The following is a 21,712-nucleotide window of genomic DNA, read 5'->3' on the forward strand; positions in this document are numbered from 1 at the left end:
CTCAGGTCTCACACCCCACCTTGTCCTACCTTCAACTTTCCAGCCTAAATTCTTCGTTGTTTATCCTCTTGCTTCCAACTTTACCTCATCCTTTGGCTCCGATGCTTTGTCTTATTTTCCAACTTGTGACCTCTCAAGCATCAATCCTGACTCTATCCCAGCAATATGATTGCAGGCTGCCTTTGTTAACATCCCACTTCACTCACAGCAGATCTAAGGAAACCCCAACCCAACAACATAGCTCCATCTCCTTCATGAACCAGCCTCTCCCCCAGAGTACCATTTCATACCCTACTTCCATTACCAGACCAGTGCAGTCAGACCTGTTAGGAAAAACATGTGGTGGAGAAGGGGATGTTAGGTAGATGGCCAGTAGTGGCCACTCTACTTGGGTCGGGTGTTGCCCATGAAATTATTGTCATGTGTCTCTCTCTATTTTTACATCTATCTGCAGCCCCATTTGCCTTGGAGAATAGGGCCTGAACCTGCTGGGAATCTATTCCAGAGGGTCTTGGAGAAGCCACACAGGGTGTGGCACAGAGTCCTGTGTAGCCTATAACTCTGCTGATTCTAACCTGGGGCCCCTTCAGATTGATTGGGAGCTAAGGTAAGGCTTAGGGATTCCTAACCCACACTGTCCTTGGTGTAGCTGCCAACGATTCCATATGCCTCTCCATAGCTATTTCTGCATCAACCACGAAAACCTGAGTTTGGCCCTAAAATGTAGGTTCAGTTGTTCCAGGTTATCTCTAATAATAATAACTTCAACTTCAATCTCACAGCAGCAAGTATTTTTATCAACAGGGAAAATTCCAGTGGGTTGTGGCAGAGACAGCCAGCTGTCCACTAAAAATCTGTGCTTCTCTTCCATAGTATAAAGTTTTTCTGGGAACCAACTGTCCAGCTAGGGACTACATTTGCCAGTGTCCTTCCATCAAAATTAGGTCACGTGATGGGTTTTTGTGGCAATAGGAAGTGAGCAGAAATGATAGGTGTCACTTACAAATTGAGATAGTTAATATTAGGTGTGCCTTCCTCACGCTGTCCTCCTCTTCCCTTGCAACCTCGGGACCTGTGGTAAAGATGCTGGCATAACAAGATGGATGAAGCTGGATCTCTGAATGACAACAGGGAACAGAGAACCCCCATCCATGCAGACCACATTAAACTTTTATTATGTTAAGCCATTGAGATTTCAGGGCTGGTGTTACAGTGGTCAAATACCTTAAGCCAACTGTGCAGCCTAGTTTTGTCTCCCACAGCTGGCTATGAGAAGCTCCAGTCAGCAGTTTTGATCAATGCTTGATTCTTTATGGGGCCTTAGGCTCCCCTCTCTACTGCTTTATGTAAATAGGTGTTTAGTCTTATCCAAAACACAGGTCTTTGGATCCTCTCTGCCGGGGGGCCAAGAACTTGACATATGCTTCCCCAGCACTTTCTCTCCTCCAAAACATATTAAATTCAACCACTATCCATTGCTGATGGATTTTGTACTTTGAACACATGTACCCCCTCATGAATGAGACCCTGGAAGCTTTCTGACATGCCTCCTTAGCATAGTCTCCAAGACTTTTCTTTTAAAAAAAAAAATATGTATTATTTAGTATATCCAAACCACTCCTCAAACTCCTTTCTCAGGAGGTGATCTACGGCCTCCTGCCCCCTATAGCATACCCAACCCTGAACAGGCCACCAAACTTCAGAGCTTTTGGTACCCAGTAGCATTCCTTGTTCACAAGCTGCATCCCTAGTTCTGGCACCTGTCTCAGGCTCCTGTGTCCCACTGGCTCCAATATCTGTTTAGCTCTTTCAAAATTAATTCTACCATAGCCCTCAAGGAATATGGAGAACTTCATATCTCCAGAAGCAAACCAAATGCCTACAAAAATTCTGTGCCTGTGTCTGATTTCCTGAGAGAAATCTTAGGCTTGAACCAGCCTAGAAAATTCCCAACACAAATAGGCTCCCAGCTCCTTGGAGAAGCACCTCTTTCCAAATGTGACCCTTCTCCAGAAACTTTAGTGCTGAAGTCACAGTTGTCTCCATCATATCCCTCTCTTACTGGGAGGGGCTCTCTGGCACCATTCCTGCCTGGGCTGTGTCCACTTTTTCTCTTAAGCCCCAGGCCCATTTTGCTAACAATTTTGAGGCCAGGGGCCCACTCCTCGACTCAGTTCTCTAGCATGCTTTGTTTTGGGTGTAGTTAGACTCTGTATTACAATTTAACAATCCTGGACAGGACCTATACCCTGAATGCCCTTGTCTCACTCCCCCCCAGATCATATAACCCTGTTATTATGCCTTTTAATATCAGAAGAGTAGGCTAATATCGGCCTTTACTGGGGCGGGGGAGGTCTTACTATTACCTGCTCAATCATACACAGAGTCCAGAACAATGTAAAGAATAGGTCTTTTCTCCCAGCAACTCTTGCAATCTGGAGAGTCCTCCCTACCACCCCCCTCCCAATTTGTGATTAGCTCCTCTGTCTGAATCAATGGCCTTAGCAGGCCTTTGTTCTTCCCTTTAAGGGCCACCCACAGAGTTGTCTCGAGTGCCTCTCCTCTGGGACCCCTTTCTTCCTCCCTGACCCCAACCGAGGCTCTTTGGCCTTTTAAGCTTCCTATCCCCTCAAAATTTCATCTCTTCTCTTCCTTGGCCTTAGGGTTAGGGTGTCATTCATACTGTTGCATCTAGTTTGCCCCTGAGTAGAGCTAGAAAGGGCTTTGGACCCTTACAGGTAGAAAGGGAGATGAAGGAAAACATTTCTTACTGGTCCAGCTTCGCTGTCAAGCTATTACAAGACAATCAGGCCTTTCACACTGACAAGACTGCCACTTAGCTTGCCCCCTATGTGTAATGCTGCTAAAAGAATCTCATATTGATCTTCTCCTCTTTGAGTTGCATCACAAAAGGTCCCCTTCTGTTGTCCCAGCTTGGTACGGTTGGGGCCCAGGAAGGGTACAGAGGGAAAAACCCTTCTAGCCACATCAGACAACTCCATTCATGGGATATTGCTATGGGCTTCTTCTCGACTTCTCCAGACTTCAGCTCTGCCCCATCTTTCTCATTTATTCCATTTAGTAATTCATTCATTTAATTGTCAAAACTCACTGTGCCAGGCTCTAAGTAACATGCAGGAGGTACAAATAGGTATAGATAGAAATGTGGTTTCCACTCTCTGGTTGCTCCCAGACCTGTGAGAAAGCACATAATGAAAACAGGCAAGTACAGTATGCTGCACTCATTGCTATGACAGGAGGAGGCAAAGAAGAGTGTGGAAACACGGAGAGGGATCACCTTGTACAGACTAGCATAGTTAGAGAAGCCTTTCCAGAGGAGGGGGCGCTTGAGCTGAGGCAGGGTAGGAGGCAACCCAAGCAGAGGTAGTACCTAGAGTAAAGGCAGGGGTGAGGTGAGGTGAGACTAGCATGCTATAGTCTGGCAACTCTGTGTAGTTTAGTATTGCTGGAACATAAGGTGCAAGGGAGGGTGCAGCAAAAGATAAGCCTGGGAAAAGTGACAGGAAGCAGGCCCAGGAAAACCTTGGGACCAAACTAAAGAAGCTGGAATTTCACCTGGCTCCTATAACCCAAAGGTGGTGATCAAATATTTAATGACTGGAAGGGCATGCTGTCCAACCAGTCAAAAGGAGGCAATGTCCAATTCAAAATAGAGGCTGGCTGTGCATGGACCAATGATGACTGGTGAGAAGAAGGGTCTCATCAAAGCTTTTGTTCCACATTTGACTCCAGGATTTGCCTAACTCTGTGATAGGAAAAAATATCTGTTAATAACAGATTAAAGTTCCGAAGAGCCCAGGAGGTGAGAATAAAAGTCAGATTTTGATTGATTTATTGAAAATAAGGAAATTGGCTATTTCTTGTACATCTATCTTTGTCCTTATAACAGAGTAAGGCAGCTACTAAAAAGAGTTATCCTGGGCCTGGAATCCTCAGGTGCTTACCTGTGTGTATGGGTGAGGGACAGGGGCAAGAAAAGGCAGAGTTCCTCTGGGTTTGTCTGGTGAAGCCAGCTTGAAGGGGGCTAAAACTTCTGGGGATACCCCACTTCCCCCAGCTTGTTAGTATGTCACTTAATTAAATACTCACAGTGCCCTCTGGTGGGCTGCAGGGTCCCCAGGGCTGAGGAAACCTAAAAAAGACAGATTGGTGTGCCTGTTGCCGGTGATGCTGTGGGCCAGAGCATTGGCATATGATGCCCCTCTGAGCTCTGGCCTGCTGCACCTGGCTTCACAACAGAGCCAGGTAGGATGAACCAGTGGCAGGGTCAGAGGATCATAATTACAGCAGATATGGACCGTGGAATGGGCTGCTCTGACTGATTAAGCTGTGGGGAGGTGGGTGGGTCAGTGGCCTTCCTTGTGGTGGTGGAATCCCTGAGGTTGTCTCCATGCTGGCTTCACACTTGGGCTTGGTTAACAGTACAAAAGGCATCTGCACCTTTCTTGAAGCTCCTTCCCAAATGGGGTCACCACATAGGTACCTGGTCAGAGATACAGATGCTAGAGAAGTGACTCAGAACATGGGTTTGAATTCAGACTGCCAGAATTCAAAGCCCAGATCTCCCACTTAGCTGTGCAAACCTGGGCAAGCTACTTAGCCTCTCCGTGTCTCAGATTCCTTTTCTGCAAAATGGGGCCACCTATCTCTGGTAATGTTGTAGTGAATTAGATGAGATAAGAGGAATAAGGACTTAGCAGAGTAGCTGGCACAGAGTAAGGGCCCAATCAATAGTTGCTATTGTTACAAGGGACCCAAGGCCAAGGGGAGTCTTGTGTTGGGGTGAGGAAAGGCCATTTTTGCAGGGATTGTCTGGGAAGTGTGACATAATGACTTGAGGGAAAGGAGTCAAGATTCTTTGTATGGCTTCTGTTCCTGTGGGAATTTGAGGTTTAAGGATAAGTGTAGTGGTCCTTCTGGTTGCCTAGGCACAGCTTTTTCTCTTTCTCTTGTCCTCATGTCTCTGATAAGAGAGTGCCATGCCATAGACATCTTGCCTGATGTCCTGACAACCCAGGATGGACAGGCCTCAGCCATCCCCAGTCTGCTGTGGTGACACAGGTGGAGGTGCTGGCTTCAGTCTTGCCAGGACCCATGTAGTAAAGCTGGGGTGATGCCTAAGATCATTTCTGCCTTCAGTCATTTCTAGGTCTGTGGTAGCTGGTCCTGGAACTCTGCCAGCACCCAGTGAGCACAGGGGATGGTCTGCATCTGGTGATGAGAGGCTTGTAGGCAAGACCCAGTCGAGTGACATTTCCTGGGTCCTGAAATGGGAAGTCACGGAAGAGCTCTGTGTCCCCAGGTTGACAAGTGTCAGTCAGCAGTTCTGGCTTCCCCTCATAGTTAAAATCTGATAGTAGAATCCCTGGGAATACAGGCTTGCTTTGGGGCAGTTAGCAACTGCTCTGGGCTGTGGTGGTTGCTCCTCAAGTCCATGAACTTCCAAAGCCCTTCCAAGGTGATCTTCTCAGGCATGAATTCTTCTCTCCACTGTGTAACCAGAGCAGTAGCCCTAATAACAGCCATGCATTTATCAAGCACATCCAGGGTGGGGGCCTAACAGTCTTGTGAAGAATGTGAGCTTTAGACTTAGAACTGGGTTCAGATCCAGACACAGCCAATTTTTTAACATCTTTATTGAGATATAATTCACATACTATACAATTCACCCATTTAAAGTATACAATTAAATGGGTTTTAGTGTGTACAAAGGGCTGTGCAACAATCACTACTATCAATTTTATAACATTTTCATCATCTCAAAAAGAAACTCCATACCCATTAGCAATCACTTCCCATCCCCACCCTAACCCTTGTTAAAAAACAAACAAACAAAAAAAAAACACAAAAAACAGAGCCAGACAGTAGTTAAAACAGTAAAAACAGATTTTATTCAGAACTATTGCAATATGGGACAAAAAAGATCTCAGTATAGAACTGGACTCAATTCCAAACACAGCAAAGGTAAGTAGGGATTTATAGCGAAGGAGCAGGTTGGGGAGGGGCATGGTTGGCGGATGGAAAATTAAGAAGAGACAACAGACGTAGGGAGATTTTTACTAAATTGTATTCTTGCTGAAGGCAGGCTAAGGTAATCAGAAATACCTGGGGGACAGTAGGGAATTGGGAATTTGACATTTCAAGTCTAGAGTAGGGGATTCTCACTAAACTGTCCTAACAGGATTCTTGCTAAAACTAGATTATGTAGGCCTAAGAACAAGGTCCAAGGACAAGTCCTAGTTGAGTAAAGGGCTTAGAGGAGGCTGACTAAAGGTTGGTTAAGGAAAGAGTCCTTGTCACCCCTGCAGCCCCTGGCAATCACCAATCTGTGTTCTGTCTTTATTGATTTGCTGACTCTGGAAATTTCATATAATTGGAATCATACAATATGTGGCCTTTTCTGGCTGGCTTCTTTCACTTACCATAATGTTTCCAAGATTGTAGCATGTATCAGCACTCCATTTCTTTTTCTTGCAAAATAATATTCCATATTTTATATAGTCATTCATTAGTTCCTGGGCATTTTGATTGTTTCCATTTGGGGTTATTATGAATACTGCTGTATAAACATTTGTGTGCAGATTTTCTGTGGGCTATGCTTTTATTTCTCTTGTGTATTACCTAAGAATGGAATTGCTGGGTTATATGGTAACTATGTGTTAAACTATTTGAAAAACTACCACACTGTCTTCTACAGTGGTGGCATTACTTTACATTACATTCTAACCTGCAGAGGATGACGATTCTAATTTCTCCACATTTTCTACAACACTTGTTATCTGTCTTTTTGATTATAGCCACCCTAGTGGGTATGAAATGGTATCTCATTGTGGTTTTTTCTTCTTTTTTTTCTTTTTTTTTTTCATTGTGGTTTTGATTTGCATCTCCATGATGGCTAACATGTTGAGCATCTTTTCGTGTGCTTAACGACCATTTGTGAACCGTCTTTGGACAAATGTTTATTCAAATCCTTTCCTAAATTTTTAATTGCTTTTTAATTATTGATTTGTAAGATTTCTCTATATATTCTATGTACATGTCCCTTATACAATTTGCAAATATTTTTTCCTGTTCTGTGTGTTATCTCTTCACTTCCTTTCTTTTTTTTTTAAGATTTTATTTATTTATTTGTCAGAGAGAGAGAGAGAGCATAAGCAGGGGGAGCAGCCGGCAGAGGGAGAAGCAGGCTCCCCACTGAGCAAGGAGCCCGATGAGGGACTTGATCCCAGGATGCTGGGATCATGACCTGAGCTGAAGGCAGATGCTTAACCAACTGAGCCACCCAGGCGCCCCTTCACTTTCTTGATAGTATACTTTGAAGCAAAACAGTTTTTAATTTTGATGAAGTACAACTTATCTACATTTTATTTTGTCACTTGTGCTTTTGGTGTCATATCTAAGAAGGTTTTGCCTAAACTGATATTATGGAGAATAACTCAGGTTTTTCTTCTAAGAGCTTTATAGTTTTCCATCTTACATTTAATTTTATGATCCATTTGGAGTTAATTTGTGTGTATATTCTGTGGCAGGGGTTCAACTTCATTCTTTTGCATGTGGATTGTCAGTTATTCCAGCATTATTTGTTGAAATACTATTCCTCCTTCACTGAATAGTCTTGGCACTCTTGCTGAAAATCAGCTCACCATAAATGCAAGGGCTTATTTCTGGACTCTCAATTCTATCCCATTGATCTCAATATCTATCCTTATGCCAGTCCTACACTGTCATGATTGTTGTAGCTTTGTAGTAAGCTTTGAAATCAGGAAGTATGAGTCCTTTAACTTTTTTTCTTCCCATTCAAGATTGTGTTCATTATTCTGAGTCCCTTCCATTTCCCTATGATTTTATGGATCAGCTTATATAATTCTAAAAAAAAAAAAAAGCCAGTTGGGACTTTGATAGAGATTGGGTGGAATCTGTAGATTACTTTGGGAGTGTTGTCATCTTTCAGCAATGTTTTATAGTTTTTAGTGTACAAGTCTTTTACTTCCTTAGTTAAATTTATGCCTAAGTATTTATACTATTGTAAAAAAGATTGTTTTCTTAATTTCATTTTAGATTATTCATTACAGATGTATAGAAATACACCTAATTTTTTTACATTAGCCATGTATCCTGCAAACTTGCTGAACTTATTTTTAAATCTAATAGTTGCTGCATGTATATGTATTGCATAGGATTTTCTTTTCTTTTCTTAAAAGATTTATTTATTTATTTGGAGAGAGAGAGAGGCAGAGGGAGAAACAGACTCTCCACTGAGCAGGGAACCTGATGCAGGACTCGATCCCAGGACCCTGAGATCATGACCTGAGCAGAAGGCAGACACTTAACCAACTGAGCCACCCAGGCGCCCCATGTATTTCATAGGATTTTCTACATTCAAGATCATGTCAACTATAAATAAATACAGTTTTACTTCTTTTTTTTCCAATTTGGATATCTTTTATTTCATTTTCTTGTATAATGTTCCTGGCTTAAAGTTCTAGTACAATGTTGAATAGAAGTGGTGAGAGTAGACATCCTTGTTTTGTTCCTGATCTTAGGGGAAGAACTTTTGGTCTTTCACCATTAAGTATGATGTTAACTGTGTGTTTTTCATATATACACATTATCAGGTTGAGGAAGTTCTCTTTTATTCCTAGTTTGTTTCATGTTTTTGTCATGAAAGGGTGTTGGATTTTTGTCAAATGCTATTTCAGCATCTATTGAGATAAAGATGTAGATTTTTCCCTTTATTCTATTAATATGGTACATTACAGTGATTGGTTTTCATATGTTGAACCAACCTTAAATTCCTGGGATAAGTCCCATTGGGTCATTGTGGATAATCCTTTTTAAATGCTGCTGGGTTAGCTTTGCTAGTATTTTATTGAGGATTTTACTACTATCTTCATTAAGAGATATTGTTCTGTAGTTTCATTTTGTTGTGATGCCTTTGTCTGGTTTTATCACCAGGGCAATATTGCCCTCATAGGATGAACTGGGACGTGTTCTCTATTCTTTTACTTTTTGGAAGAGGTTGCAAAAGATTGGTGTTCTTTCTTCTTTAAACATTTCGGTAAAAATCACCAGTGAAGCCATCTTGACTTCAGCATTTCTTAGTGGGTAATTTTGTTGTTGTTGTTGTTAGTTGTCTCTCTTTACTTGTTATAGGTCTGTTGAGATTATCAACTTCTTCCTAGGTCTATTTCAGTAGTTTGCATCTTTCTATAAATTTGTCCATTTATTTCTCAGCATATCGTTGTCTGTACTATTTTCTTATAATCATTTTCATATTTATAAGGTCAGTAGTGATGTTCCCTCTTTTATTCCTGATTTTACTAATTTGAATCCTCTCTGTTTATTTCAGTCAATCTAGCCAAAGATTTGTCAATTTTGTTGTTCTTTTCAAAGAACCAATTTTTGGTTTTATTTCTTTTCTCTATAGTTCTTCTACTTTCTATTTCATTTATTTCCATTTTAATCTTTATTATTTCCTTCCTTCTCCTTGCTTTAGATTTAGTTTGCTCTTCTTTTTGCAGCCAAATACTCCCAATTCTCTTGCTGTATCATCCTGGGTAAGTCACTTCATCTCTTAGAGCTGTAATTCCTCATTTATAAAATGCTACAGTCCACCTCAGGGGATTGTTAGGAGAGTGAAATGAGAAAATGTAGATGAAGGGCTTAGTACTGAGTCTGGCACAGAGTCAGTGTTTAACAAATGGTAGCTTCTGTTACTTTTTGTGCCAGGTCCTGTACTTAGCATTTTATCTATATAACACTGCAACTATATTCCATGATGACTTGCAAGAGTAGGATTAATTATAAGATTTTTTTAAAAGTATTTTAGTTATGGCTTACTTAAATACATTTGAAATCTAGAAAATGGTATAAACCATTTCTCCCCTATTGCCAGCTAATACTGCTTTAGTCCACAGACTCTGTCTCAGAAAGGTGCCTAGCAGGCTCCCATCCCTAGATCCCCCTCCTTTTCTCTGTTACTCTTTTGCCCCTGGTTCCACTCCCAGGGTTATGGCCCTATTCTGCTTACCTCTTGGTCAAGGATGGCAGGATCCATTGGCTTCTTGTGATCAAGACCAGCAGGAAAGTCTCTTGGCTCTAGGAGGAGAGTGGAAACACCCATTCTTCAGATGAAGTACCTTCCAGACCAACAAACCTCTCTATTGCTTCTATCTGTTTCCTATCCTGAAAAAAAAAAAAAAAACGCTGATGCATTATTGTAATAAATGGCCTCCTCCTCACCTGAAGGAAGATGGGGAGGAGGAGTTGGATAACTTTTGTTGTGAAAAGAATTCCTTCCTTCTCACCAGGAGTAAGAGTGATGAGGAACAAGCATCTAGTAGTACCTTTGCAAAGAAGAGTACTGCCACTTCCTTCAGTGAGTTAGAATTTCCCAACATGTTCTCAGCGGACTATCTCTGGATACTCCAGTTAGACAATGAGAGTGTCTTCTCAAAATCACTAGCAACATTCCTGTCACAGAAACAACTTCCAGTTCCAAAGACTTAAAACACTGCAGTATCTGGACAATGTTTTGTGGGTGGAGGCTTGCTAATTCCTGGTGCTTTGGAAAGAGCTTCCCACTTATCAAAGATTGAGGTAGTCATGGAATTCCCCTCAAAATGTGTGATAGACACACCCCACTATATGTCCCCATGCTTTTCTTTCTTTAGCAGGTTTGAAAATAAACAACTAATCTGATCATCATCATTATTGCTTTGAGTTTGGAATATCTCCTATCCTAATTACTTCCCTGATGGGTAAACGTTGATATGATGCATTATGTCAGTGATCCTCAAAATGTGGTCCCCAGGCCAGCAGCATCAGAATTCACCTGAAAACTTGCTAGAAATGCAAATCCTTGGTATCACTCCAGATCTAGTCAATAAGAAATTCTAGAGTAAGCCTCGGTCATCTGTATTTCAACAATTCCTATAGGAAATGCTGATGTTGTTTGAGTTTTGAAAATCATTGCATTATAGGTCCAGCTTCTGTTCCCCTTTCCAGCTGTACTTTGCAAAGTGGCAAGTATTCTAACCAGTTCACTACCAGATACAGAATTGCTGTCCAACAGTATAGCAACTTTCACATGAAGCAAAACCTGATCTCTGAACAGTCACTTTGGTGCCTTATGCAGGTGTCATAGTGTTTTTCCTTTGTGTCTGGGGTACTGTGTTGCCCCCACCACTTACCCATCAGCAAATGGAAATGTATTCCTTAGCTTACCTGCAAACAGAGCCCTTATCTACCCATCTGGGCCCTTCCATTGATTTCAGATTCCAATGGTCAGATAGGGCTCCCTTCAAAATATCAAGGAGGTGGGTGGGAGTCCAGAGGCATACTCCTCATAGCATTATATGCATGCCCATTCTACCTGATCTTATTATGGCCAGAGGGACCCCACCATGTTTATTAACGTTTCTTAAATTTTAATACAGAGGTTCTTTGGATAATGACAGGAGTAATTCTTACTTTTTGATTCCTACCAATTGAGACAGTTTCCATAACAACGAACTCTCAAACTCTCTTGGGCAAAATGCATGCAAGCAAAAGTGCCTCCCAGCATACCTGTACTATCACGGATATTCTCTGATTCCAGGCAAGGTTCACTGTCAAGACACCAATATGTTGCCCAAATAATAACTATTTTATTCTAGGGAAAACAATTAATTCTAGGGGTTTGAGGGCTGATTTATATCCTTATAGTTTGCTTGTGTGGGCAATGATTTTACTGAACACTTGAAATGCAGTTGTCACGTTTTGCCTGAAATTCCTTGATTATTTTGGGCCAAAGAAACTCAATTAGCTTTACATACATTCCCTTTTTAAAAGTTTTTATTTTAATTCCGGTTGGTTAACATACAGTGTTATATTAGTTTCAGGTGTATAATATAGTGATTCAACATTTCCATACATCACCCAGTGCTCATCAAAGTGCACTCCTTAATCTCATCACCTATTTAAGTCATCCCCACCCCCTCCCCTTTGGTACAGTTTGTTCTCTGTAACTAAGAGTTTGTTTCTTGGTGTGTCTCTCTCTCTTTTTTTCTTTGCTTATTTGTTTTTCTTTCTTAAATTCCACATACGAGTGAAATCATATGCTATTTGTCTTTCTCTGACTGACTTATTTCACTTATACTCTATAGCTCCATCCAAGTCATTGTAAATGGCAAGATTTCATTCTTTTTTATGGATGAATAATATTCTCATGTATAAATATATGAAATATATACGTATACCATTTCTTCTTTATCCAGATACACACACACACACACACACACACACACACACACACACACATATCATTTCTTTATCCATTCATCTTTTGATGGATATTTGGGATGCTTCCATATCTTGGCTATTGTAAATAATACTGCTATAAACATAGGGGTGCATGTATCCTTTTGAATTAGTGTTTTTGTATTCTTTGGGTAAATACCCAGTAGTGTGATTGCTGGATCATATGGTAGTTCTATTTTTAACTTTTGGGGGAATCTGCATACTGTTTTCCACAATGACCGCACCAGTTTGCTTTCCCACCAACAGTGCAAGAGGGTTCCTTTTTCTCCACGTCCTTGCCAACACTGTTTCTTCTGTTATTGATTTTAGCCATTCTGACAGGTGTGAGGTGATATCTCATTGTAGTTTTGATTTGCATTTCCATGATGGTAAGTGATGATGAACACCTTTTCATGTGTCTGTTGGCCATCTGTATGTCTTCTTTGGAGCGATATCTGTTCATGTCTTCTGCCCATTTTTAAATCAGATTATTTGTTTTCTGGGTGTTGAGTTGTATAAGTTCTTTATATATTTTAGATACTAACCTTTTATCAGATACGTCATTTACAAATATCTTCTCCCATTTCATATGGTGGCCTCTTAGTTCTGTTGATTGTTTCCTTAACTGTGCAGAAGCTTTTTATTTTTATGTACTCCCAATAGTTTATTTTTGCTTTTGTTTTTCTTGCCTCAGAAGACATATCTAGAAAGAAGTTGCTACAGCCGACGTCAAGGAGGTTACTGCCTGTGTTCTCTAGGACTTTTATGGTTCCATGTCTCACATTTAGGTCTTTAATCCATTTTGAATTTATTTTTGTGTATGGTGAAAGAAAGTGATCCAGTTTCATTCTTTTGTATGTAGTGGTCTAGTTTTCCCAACACCATTTGTTGAAGAGACTGTCTTTTCCCCATTGGATATTCTTTCCTGTTTTGTTGAAGATCAATTGACCATATAGTTATGGATTCATTTTGGGGGGTTTTATTCTGTTCATTTATCTATGTGTCTATTTTTGTGCCAGTACCATACTATTTTGATCACTAGTGCTTTGTAATATAATTTTGTAATAACTTTGTACAGAATTGTGATATCTCCAGCCTTCCTTTTTCAAGGTTGTTTTGGCTATTCAGGGTTTTTGGTGGTTCCATACAAATTTTTGGGTTGTTTATTCTAGCTCTGTGAAAGATGCTGTTGGTATTTTGATAAGGATTGCATTAAATATGTAGACTGCTTTGGGGAGTATAGACATTTTAACAATTCTAATCCAAGAGCATAGAATGTCTTTCCATTTCTTTGTGTCATCTTCAATTTCTTTCATCAATGTTTCATACTTTTCAGAGTACAGGTCTTCCACCTCTTTGGTTAGATTTATTTCTAGGTATCTTACTGGTTTTGGTGCATTGGTAAATGGAATTGATTCCTTGATTTCTCTTTCTGCTGCTTCATTATTGCTGATTAAAAATGCAACAGATTTCCGTACGTTGATTTTGTATCCTGAGACACACTGAATTATTAAACATAATCTGGACATTATATCCTTTCATCCATAAATAACTTTATATATAGTTCCAAAAAATAAGGACTTTATTTTTTAATATAACCACAAACATTGGAGAGATTTAGACATGGGAGTGCTGTGGCATGATTTGTATTTAAAAGATCACTCTGGCTACTTGTGGAGAAAAGATTATAGGTGCTGAATGATGTTTGTGAAGAGATTTGTTAGGTTACTTCAGTGGTCCAGGAGACAGGTGGTGATCGTTTGGATCATGGGTAGCACTGGAGATGGAGACAAGTCAGACTGCTGTAGATAGAAGGTAATAGTAGCTCATGAAGTTAAGAAACTTTTTAATTACAAGGGTCTAAGGGAGCTCCTGCTCTGAAACCACAGTCACCTTTGTCAGCATTTTCTAAATGCTTTGAGGAGAGTATGGTCTCAGGGAATTCTACTCTGGGGCGGCCAAGGATGATTGCTCTGAAGGTCACCCAAACCATCTGGGCTGAGGTATAATTAAGCATGCTGCCCAAATATATCTCAACTTCATAGCTTTGGAATACATGTGGGATGCTGGTCATGACATGGTAGAACACTCCTGGTACTACTAGGATGACCAAGATAAAGTACTTGACCTGGTGGTCTGAGGTCCTAGCTACCTATGAGGCTGTTGTGAACCTACTAAGATCACTGCTTCTGAAGGCCTGAACTAGGATGGAGCTCCCAGGATCAGTGCTTGCCATACCAGTCAATAGCACTATAGCCATCGAAAGTCCTAGCTGTGGTTATGAGGAAAAGAAGTACAAGCCAGAGAGCTGGGGTTGAATGTAAGATTTTTATCTGAGGATTAGACTAGGCCATAAGATAACATGGGAGATGGGAGGAGGATGTAAAACAAATCATAAGTTTGATGCCAGGAAAATCAACAACAGGTTAGGAAGCAGTGCACAGCTGGTCAATGAAAGTGGTTCAGGGTGTAGGCTGCAAGTCATGTCAGAGGTCTGTTTCAACTATGTGGTTTGAGGTTTGGGTGTAAGTGGGGGTGGCTAATGCTAGGAATCCAATCGGGCAGGGTGAGACACTGCAGATGTTCCTCCACTTGCCTTTGGGGCTACAGATGAAGGTATTATGTCTCCTGATACCTGAAGTTTCCGGTCTCGTGTGGTCGTGATTTCTAGTACTTGGTTGTCCTAGAGGAATCTTAGTTTACTATTTTGAAGGATGGGTAAAGCCTTGCTATTTCCCCAGAGATTTCTTTCAATAACAATTCAGAACATGCATACTTCTGGCCCTGGCCACAAAGTATTCCTATGTGATACAGACTGGACCCTGGAAATGAGGAAATAATCCTGTCCCTCCAACTCCTGGGAGGAAGAAGCTTCCTGAGCTTATGCTCCAAGAGAATCATCCCAGACACCACAAAGTTGACCAGAATTTCAGCTACTGACAGGGTAGTTTGGACTGTTGCCTGAGGGGCCCACATTAAGTGCTGACAACAGTAGATCAAGATGAAAGCCATTGCTCTACAGTGGAAAAGACAGAGAGTGAGTGACCACAAAAGTTAGCAACTTATCCTGGCTTCTGAGAAAGAAGTTCACATGTAACAGCCCTCTTAGCAGGACTCATGATGGTGATGATGGTAATGATGATGATGGGATGGTTACCACTTATTGAGCACGTATTGTATGTCAGACACTATATTAAATTTTATATTAATATGTTTTATATTAATTATCTCACTTAATCAACACAGTAATCCCGAGAGGTTCTTATTATCTTCATTTTTACAGCTAAAGAAACCAAAACTCAGAATGTTTCAGTGATTTGTCTAAAGTTGCCTACCAGTTAGTAATTGGCTGAGTCTAAATTCAAATACATGCAATCTGCCCTCAGAGCCTGAACTCTTAACCTTTTTGCTATGTTGCCCATAGAATGTATCCATTCATAATATAACAAGATTGGGGCAGAGATTCAACAAGTTTTGATAGAGAAGATCCCCATGAATAAAATTGCATGCTATTCTGGAATATACTATGGCCTAGATTGGCAAGCAAGCTCTAAATATGAAAATGGGGCAGGCATGAAGGTAGGATGGGGGAAAGAGCAGGCCCAGGAATTCAACTGCCCCATGACATAGATTCAATGATGCCTCTCAAAACATGTATGCTTGGCCATGAGTAATAGATGGTAGAATCACCCAAATACATGCACTCTTTTTAGCTGCAGGAAGGGCCCAAATAATAGTCCTAGCCATGCTAGAAAATAGTTGTGGCCTCAAGTTCACATTCTTAGCCATATCCACTGAGTGGATTTTTAAAAATATTTTATTTTATTTAAATTCAATTAATTAACATACAGTTTATAATTAGTTTCAGAGGTAGAGTTCAGTGGCACATCATTTGTATATAACACCCAGTGCTCATTACATCATGTGCCCTCCTTAATGCCCATCACCCAGTTAGCCCATGCCCCCACCCACCTCTCCTCCAGCTGCCCTTAGTTTGTTTCCTATAGTTAGGAGTCTCTTATGTTTTGCCTCCCTCTCTGGTTTTGTCTTATTTTATTTTTCTCTCCCTTCCCCTATGTTCACCAGTTTTGTTTCTTAAATTCCACATATGAGTGAAATCATATAATTGTCTTTCTCAGATTGACTAATTTCAATTAGCATAATACCCTCTAGTTCCATTCATGTCATTGCAAATGGTAAGATTTCATTTTTTGATAGCTAATATTCCATTGTATATATATATATACCACCTCTTCTTTATCCATTCATCTGTCGATGGACATCTAGGTTCTTTCCATAGTTTGGCTATTGTGGACATTGCTGCCATGAACATTGGGGTGCATGTGCCCCTTCGGATCACTACGTTTGTATCTTTTGGGTAAATACCTAGTAGTGCAATTGCTGGATCATAGGGTAGCTCTATTTTTAAATTTTTGAGGAACCTCCGTACTGTTTTCCAGAGTGGCTGCACCAGCTTGCATTCCCACCAACAGTGTAAGAGAGTTCCCCTCTCTCCTCATCCTCACCAACTTTTCTTTTTTCCTGACTTAATTTTAGCCATTCTGACTGGTGTGTGGTGATATCTCATTGTGGTTTTGATTTGTATTTCCCTGATGCTAGAGTGATGTGGAACATTTTTTCATGTGTCTGTTAGCCATTTGTATGTCTTCTGGAGAAATGTCTGTTCATGTCTTGTGCCCATTTCTTGACTGGATTTTTTGTTTTTTGGGTATTGTGTGTGATAAGTTATAGATTTTGGATACTAGCCCTTTATCTGATATGTCATTTGTGACTATCTTCTCCCATTCTGTAGGTTGCTATTTAGTTTTGTTGTTTCCTTTGCTGTGCAAAAGCTTCTTATCCTGATGAAGTCCCAATAATTTGTTTTTGCTTTTGTTTCCTTTGCCTCTGGAGATGTGTCTAGCAAGAAGTTGCTGCAGCTGAGGTCGAAGAGGTTGCTGCCTATGTTCTCCTTTAGGATTTTGATGGACTCCTGTCTCAAATTTAGGTCTTTCAACCATTTGGAGTCTATTTTTGTGTGTGGTGTAAGGAAATGGTCCAGTTTCATTCTTCTGCATGTGGCTGTCCAATTTTCACAACACCATTTGTTGAAGAGACTGTCCTTTTTCCACTGGATATTCTTTCCTGCTTTGTCGAAGATTAGTTGACCATAGAGTTGAAGGTCCATTTCTGGGTTCTTTATTCTGTTCCATTGATCTATGTGTCTGTTTTTGTGCCACTGAGTACCCACTTAATGAGATTTCCCACTTCGAACACCTGAGAGAACTCATTGTGTAGAAGCCCTGGCAAAACCTTCTGAAAGTGCTCAACAAATAAGTGGCATCATCCTAAAGAGGGCTCGCACAAGACTATGGAATTCCAAGGCAAAGAAGCCAACTTGTCCCACCTTGACTCTTAGTGGCAGATCACCTTTGGTAGAATTTGGTACATTCCTTTTAATTTTTCCATGAACCCAGCATAACCACCATGCAGGGGAGGTTTTCTTGACCATGCACTTGGAAAATCCAGTGTTTTGTCCTCTCTCATCAGGCTAGAAATCCTTCAGCTTTGCTTCCATACTCTGCATCACAAATCCGGGGGGCTTATCACCATGCAACTGTTCTCATTGTGGTTAGTGTGGCTGTAGATAGAAAAAGCCATGCTATGTGATTGATAGTCTTTATTCCTCATGTTCACCCTGATATTTTCTGTAGATTCTCAAACTAACCTGGTTAGAAGTCCACAATCCACTTTACTAGTTAACCCAAAAATATTGTCACATGCCCTTTCTGTGAGCTTGTCAGGCATTTAAGCCAATTTATCTGCCTCTAAGGTACCTGGAATACTGACTAAGGAAATAGCCTTCTATAATAATAGAACTTTTCAGAAAAAGACAAGAGAGATTTTGCACTGAGACTTTGACTATACCACATGTTGATGTACCAGAGCCCATATTTCAATAAGACAGAAATAGTAGTCATAAATGCTGTTCACCAGTAATTTCTGGCTTTCCTCCTTAAGGCACATGGTAGAATTGCACTTCCCTCACCCCTTTGAAGTTAAGCATGGCCATATGGCTTACTTTGGCCAATGAAAACTGAGTAGAATTGACATAGGTCACTTCTGGGTGGAAACTTTAAGGATCAGTGAGTAATTCAGCTGTTCCTCTCCCTTGATGCAGCAATTCAGCCCTAGACTGACCTGCAATGGACACGTAGCATAAGCAAGAAATAAACCTGTATTGTTTTAAGCACTAGTTTTAGGGATTGTCACTACAGCATAGCTTAAACTATCTTGACTAATACAGACAAGTATTTTCTCTCTCAGAGATGAGGGGTTCAGGAATTTAAGGATACAGATAAGACCTTAGGATTTCAGCTTCTCTGGCTCCATTCCTCACTAAGACCTCAGATCTTTGGGTAAAAGACAAGAATGGAAAAATATGACTTTGGCAGAATTACTTAGCCTCATCATGGTGACTGTAAGTAACAACTTCCTGTTTTGAATAACCTCAGCTTCTTGGGCCAGCTCAAAATGTTATTCACAAAGCTGGACCTATAAGATGTTTGTGACTACAGGAAGGTAGGGAGTGGAAAATAGCCTTCCAGTTATCTTTGAGGGCTTTGTCTCTCCAAACCAGCCTGAATCACCCCTGGAGCATGTGGCCAATGGCCAACAATAGTGGTCCTTCCCACTTTAGCTCTTATTTTCTCCCTTTCAACTTTTCCCAATTTTCTATTCTGACTTTGTCTTTCATTTCCAGTCTTACTCTTCCACTTTGGACTCCACTTCCCTGAGTTTTTTTGACCCTTGGTATTTACTTATTGGTTCTTGCCACCCGTGGACACCACAAAATCACAGCAGCCACAGTATCTTCCATTACTGAGCACCTATTATGTTCCAGGCACTGTGCTAAGTGTTGCCTCATTTAATTTGATTCTCAAAATAGCTCCTCCCAAAAGTAGGTATTGTCAGACTTTCCATTCCATAAATGAGAAAAAAATGAGGCTCAGAGAGAATAAGTCAGCTAGTGAATGATAATTCCAGAATTCTAATTAATTGTGTCCCATGTCTACCTAAAAGCCATGGCTTACCAACTTTATAATCATTCAGCTCTAGACCTTGGAACTTAAACTATAGCAGCTACCCAACCACTGCTTAGCTTTCCAAAGGGGCCCATCTCAGCCCTCACTAAAGAATCAGATACTACAGACACTTAGGACAGTTTGAATAATCAATGTTGCCCTTAGCAACAAATTCTGGATTGACTTTTCTGGCCCTTCTGGACCAAGGAGCAATGGTAAAGCTGGATCATATTACCATTTATTCTCCAAACCTTACCCTCAAAGTCCCCCAATCTGGGAAAACCCAAGTCATCCCTGCAGCATTACCTCTGAGCCCACCCAAAATCATATGCCTGAAAGGCCGAAAATCCTATTCATGGGCTTGGGCTTGTCAAGCAGCTTCCCAAGCCATCCAGGAAATATTTAGGGGCTTGGTGAGATTATAGAGGCTCACAACCCTTCTGTCTGTTTTTCCAGGCTGTTTCTGTGATCCACACCACTGAGACAGGCTTCCCAGTAGTGACAAGAGAACTCTCCTATCACAAGAGGCCTCTGAACACTGGTATAAGGTACTTTGTCCCTTGTTCTTGTTTTCTAGAAAGCTGACTACAGCCAAGATAAATTCTATAGGATGGGAATAAAAGCTGCTTCAGATGCCTATAAGCCTTACCTCAAGGGGGCTCTGGACAATCCCTGATCACAAGGTCAAAACATCACAACCTGAAGCAACTTTCCCTCAGCCCACATCAGTGCAATTGGTCCCCTTCCTTAGAGATTTCAGTTGCAGATCACCATCTCATTGTGAGTTCCTCCTTCCTGAGACACTGTGGCCTCAAAGACATAAGAGAAGTTATGTGGCAAGATAAAGAATCATTACTCGATAGAGGTGTAAACCATCAGGATAAAGTCCATGGTTTCCCAGAATATCTTTCAAAGACTCTAAGAATAGGAGGTAAAAGGGGCCACTCCACCAGAAAACCACAGCCCATCCTATCAGGGGAGGACTTCAGACATCTCAACCATTATACAGCCCTAGTTGTGCCTCCACAGACTTCTGGTGGCCAAAGATCAGTCTTGAACCTTACGGGACATTGGTATCCATGGGAGTTTACAAATCCAGGAGGCTATTAGGGCTATTGAAGTTCCACTGAGATAACTGCAACCCTTTCTAACAGGAGATGCTTACTTCATGATCTGTGCTGAGCCTCATCTTCCTCCAGGGCCGTATTGGCCTTATGGTGGTGGTAGGTGCTCTCACCATGGTGGTATATTTTGTCTTGCTCCAAATTTTCATCTATCCCAGCCACTGCTGCCTTGTTAAGCAGGAACTTCAATTTTGTCTCACAAGTTTGGTAGTTTGACAGTTTTCAAAGCCCTTTCTGTCCACATTAGATTATTTATCACCTACCACCCACAAACCAGAATATATACCGAGTCCAACAGCAGAATCATAGAAAGGTACCTTCTGGTGTAGACATTACAACTACCATGGAGGCTCTACCTACCTCCCAACCATAAAGCCAATATCTAATAACTCCTTGTCTCTCTTCACTCAGATCATGCCCTAGCCTTCTAATTACAGGCTTCACTCTCTGCTTTCTGAAACCACAGAGTACCATCATAGCTACAGACCACCCAGAAAAACCTATCAGAAATTGTGTATGATACAACAAGAAGCTATATTAAACACCAAACATCAGCCAAGGCCTGGCTTGTAGGAGGCAACAGATCCATTCAAAAGACTAAAGAGGTGGTCCTCTATAGCACTGAATCAGATGACTTTTTGTAAAGCATCCATTGTGCAAATCCCTCAACTGTGCCTGCTACATTTTTGGAGATGGTCCTTTTAATGATGTATAGGAGTAAGATGGGGGCCAAAGAAAACCTCCCCTAGCCCCCTGAAAGGCTTATGCTTCTATGGAGGCCCTGAGTTTATAAACCTTTTTTAAAAAACAAACTGTATATCCCAATACAGCTCCCTTCTAACTCCTCTTTGTGCCATTATTGTCATTACTTTAAAAAAAAGATTTTATTTATTTATGAGAGAGAGAACAAGCAAGGAAGAGGGGCAGAGGGAGAGGGAGAAGCAGACTCCCTGCTGAGTAGGGAGTCAGACACGGGGCTTGATCCCAGAACCCTGAGACCATGACCTGAGCCGAAAGCGGACGCTTAACAACTGAACCACCCAGGCGCCCTCGTCATTACTTTTTATACACTACAATTCCATTGACACCATTTTGTTACTATTGTTTTATGCATTCACCTTTTAAATTAGGGAAAGAAAAAAGTAAAATCATATATTTTATACGGTCTTTATATTTATCTATGCAATTACCTTTACCATTGCT

General features: G+C 40.9%; 1 long non-coding RNA gene across 4 annotated transcripts in view; it reads left to right on the plus strand.

Annotated features, from left to right (window-relative positions):
- Window positions 1-21,712, plus strand: part of LOC112814262 (uncharacterized) — a 95,284-nt gene that overhangs the window by 14,220 nt on the left and 59,352 nt on the right. For 2 of the 4 annotated variants that reach the window (XR_012376130.1, XR_012376129.1), the window contains exon 2: window positions 19,842-19,933. The exons of the other annotated variants lie outside the window; for them this stretch is intronic. This is a non-coding gene — a long non-coding RNA (uncharacterized lncRNA). The remainder of the gene's footprint in view (window positions 1-19,841; window positions 19,934-21,712) is intronic. 4 annotated transcript variants of the gene reach the window in all.

Source organism: Callorhinus ursinus, unplaced genomic scaffold (assembly GCF_003265705.2).
Source record: "Callorhinus ursinus isolate GAN/ISIS: 27379988/994484 unplaced genomic scaffold, GSC_fseal_2.0 scaffold66, whole genome shotgun sequence".
Taxonomy (NCBI): Eukaryota; Metazoa; Chordata; class Mammalia; order Carnivora; family Otariidae; genus Callorhinus; species Callorhinus ursinus.